A 3700-nucleotide genomic window follows, 5' to 3' on the forward strand; every position below is an offset into this window, starting at 1 on the left:
TACTCCACACCGCGCGCGCACGCCACCCCCACCCACCCCCCTCCACCGGCTGCGAATCTAGCGCTACTTGGCTTGCGGCTTGGCAGCGGCCGTGCACTAGGTGATCCCGCGAGGGCGGTGCTCGTGCGTCCTCTCGCCCTCTGAGCTGCCCGCGAGGTTAGCCGCCTGAGTTCTCTCGACAGCAGTGTAACCCTGGCAGGACCGCAGAGACCCTCTAGCGGCAGCTGGAGAGAGGAGCAAGTGGCTGCCCGTGTTGGCTCCAAAGGGAGCGGGCTTGAATAATAGCCAAGGCCTGTTAGAAAGACAGGTGTCCAGGGGAATAAGGCGGTGAAACAGAGGGCAGGGCTTCAGACTGCAAGGTGAAAGTGGCACTTAGGAAAGCTCCTACCTTTTGGAAAACCGAGCGCGATTAAAATGTGGGATTTGCTGCTGGGAGGGTGTTGTGATGGCCACATGATTAAACAGCTTTGAAAGGGGACTAGGTGGATTCATGGAGGATAGGTCTATCAGTGGTTACTAACCACTGAGGGAAACCTCCATGTTCAGAGGCACATGCCTCTGATTTCTGAGGCCAGGAGGCAACACCAGGGGAAGGCTTCAGCCTCTATACCCTGTGGTTAGCCCTCCGAGGAACTGTTTGACCACTGTGTGAGATGGAATGCATCAGGGCTCTACTGGTAGCAGGAGCTCCTTTGCATATTAGGCCACACATCACTAGTGTAGCCAATCCTCCAAGAGCTTACAGAGCTCTTCTTACTGGGGCTACTGTAAGCTCTTGGAGGATTGGCTACAGTAGGGGTGTGTGACCTAATATGCAAAGGAGTTCCTGCTACTGGTCCACTGGTCTGATCCATCAGGGCTCTTCTTATGTTCTTAAAACCAGCTCAGCTAGCAAACAGTGTTGTGGAAGATTTTTCCACACTGTACTGTGTTTCCATTAGTGAATGTTTTGTATATGAAGCAACAACTGGAATTCATCAACCCTAAAAAATGCATTTCATTCTACCACCTCATTCTCTGCTCTGGGTAAAAACAGGCCTAATATTATATATGCAGGGACAACACTGGTCTGTGTAGATAGTCTCAGAGAGTAACCATGTTGGTCTGCAGTAAAACTACAGTTAGATTGGAGTCCAGTAGCACTTTAGAGACCAACAAGTTTCAGGGTGACCTTGTGAGAGTCAAAGCTCTCTACGCAACAAAATGGAAAGCAGACATTTGTCTATGCATAGAAGAAAGGGGGAATAAATTTGCTGAATATGCAGTGATGGCAAAATTAAACAGATCAGTTACGAAATTTGAGAAGAGGTGGAGTGTGTATTATGCAAACAGGAGTCAAATTTAGAATGAGAAGTAGTCTAAAATACTGTATACAATTAATTGTATTGCAATGAAGTAGAATGAGGATTAGTTCTAAATATAACATGTTGAATATAAATGTGTATAAGGAAGTGGATTTGGGGGAGAAACCTATTTTCAACTAGCAGATATATAATAGTCCTCTTTTGTATTTTCGCCTTCTGTATATTTGCTAAAAGTACTAGCAAGTATGCAGAAATGGTGAAAATTTACAGTATTGAATATGCAGCAATGGTTAATAATTCAGTTGAAAAGCAGATTAATTACAAAATTTGAAATTTAAAAAGTTGAATATAAATGTATCCCAACAGAAATAAGTTTTATTGTATTTTATAGAATCCCTATTAGTGTAACCTATCGATGTAATGAAGGGGGTGTTGAGGATAAATATTTTCTATTTTATATATTTTGTTATATATAATTTTGATTGATAATTTTGATATATATAATTATGATATGTTGTCATTTTTTCTTTTCTGTGTTTTATTTTGTTGTTGTTGTTCAGGCGCACAGTCAAGTCCGACTCTTCGAGACCTCATGGACCACATCACGCCATGCCCTTCTGTCTTCCACCGTTCTCCAGAGTTTTCTCAATTTCCTGTTCATTGTATCAATAATACTGTCTAACCATCTTATCCTTTGCTTTCCCCCTCTTTTACCTTCAATCATTCCCAGCATCAGGGTCTTCTCCAGTGAGTGCTCCCTTCTCATTTGGTGGCCAAAGTATTTGAGCTTCAGCTTCAGTATCTGGTCTTCTAAGGAACAGTCATAGTTGATTTTCTTTAGGATTGAGTGATTTGATCTCCTTGCAGTCCAAGAGTTTTCTTCAGCACCATAATTCGAAAGCATGTATTCTTCGGTGCTCAGCCTTCCTTACGGTCCACATCTTGCCGCCATGCATTACTACTGGAAATATCATCGTTTTGACTATCCGGACTTTTGTTGGCAGGGTGATGTCTCTACTTTTTATTATGCTGTCTAGATTGGCCATAGCTTTCCTCCCAAGGAGCAGGCGTCTTTTAATTTCATGGCTGCAGTCACCATCTGCAGTGATCTTGGATCCCAGGGACATGAATTCTGTTTCATTATCTCTTATTTTTTCCAAAAATAAAAAACAGAGTTGCCAGAAAGGGAAGAAAGACAGTGGGAGAAAACCATGGTGTATGTGGAATTTAGGAAGGAAAGGGATTGGTCAGTCTCTAAGGGGAAAAGAACCAAAATGGTTTTAAGTAACAACATTAGGCTGAGAAGTGTTAGGATAGACTGAGGATAATTATAATAGCACAAATGAGAAAACAGAACAACAAAAGAAACTTCATGAATTAGTATATATCCTAGCACCTAGGTAATAGCTGACAAATCCAGGAAGGAAACCACCTTGTTATCTGGTCTGCATTCCCTGCCAAACCACAGTTTCTCAGTAAAGGCAGCTGTTTATCAATATGGGGTGGAGGCAGGCCTGCTGCAAGGGCAGAGGTGTCTTGCCACAGTTATTACATATTTGGCTCATACTTCTTCTAAGGATCTCAAGTTGAGGTACATGGTTCTTTTCTCCCCATTTTATGCTCATGACAGCCCTGTAGTTAGTCTGAGAATGACCAGCCCAAGATTATCCAGTCAGTTGTGGTAGTGTGGGGATTTGAACTCTGCTATTCCAGTCAAGTCTGGAACTCTAATTTATACACCACACTCGTCTACAGTCTGTCCTTCCCCAAATGCAGGCACCTTATTGGCTAACAGCTGTTGCTGGAGTTACCAGAACAGAGCCTAATGATAGAAGAAGGTAATCCGTAACAAAAGCTTTCCTTCTGCCAGGCCAAACACAAGCTCCCTTGTGCTATGTTATATTTATCTAAGCATTTATTAGGGTGTTCCTGAAAGGATTTGACTCCTCCATCTCCCTCTTTCAACTTCCTTTTAACTGAGCAGTACAGTTTAAAAAGGCTTTTTTAAAAAAAGAAAAAAGACTAAACACGCAGACACACACTTGGAAATAAATCACATTGAACTCAGTGGGATCTAAACTTAAGAGGCTTAAGTTTCAGACTTGTGACCTGGTTGGTCTTTCTGGGTGACTTTCCAGTTCCACATGCGTAGAATTTGATAGTATTTTGGCTATTGTTCTCAAGCGACTTAACATTTTCCATCTTGCACCGGTTCTCTGGGTGCCATTCAGAATAAATCTCCCTCTTGTGAACTCTGTGAATGAGGCTACAGTAGTGTGTACACTTACGAATGTGTGCCCCATTGAATTCAGTGATATTTACTTCCGAGTAAGCATGCATGGAACTGAGCTGTGTCTGTTCTAAGGTGCAATTGTTTACCTCACTAATAAAATGTT

The sequence above is a fragment of the Gekko japonicus genome, unplaced genomic scaffold, assembly GCF_001447785.1.
Source record: "Gekko japonicus isolate JY-2015 unplaced genomic scaffold, Gekko_japonicus_V1.1 scaffold478, whole genome shotgun sequence".
In the NCBI taxonomy this organism is placed as follows: Eukaryota; Metazoa; Chordata; class Lepidosauria; order Squamata; family Gekkonidae; genus Gekko; species Gekko japonicus.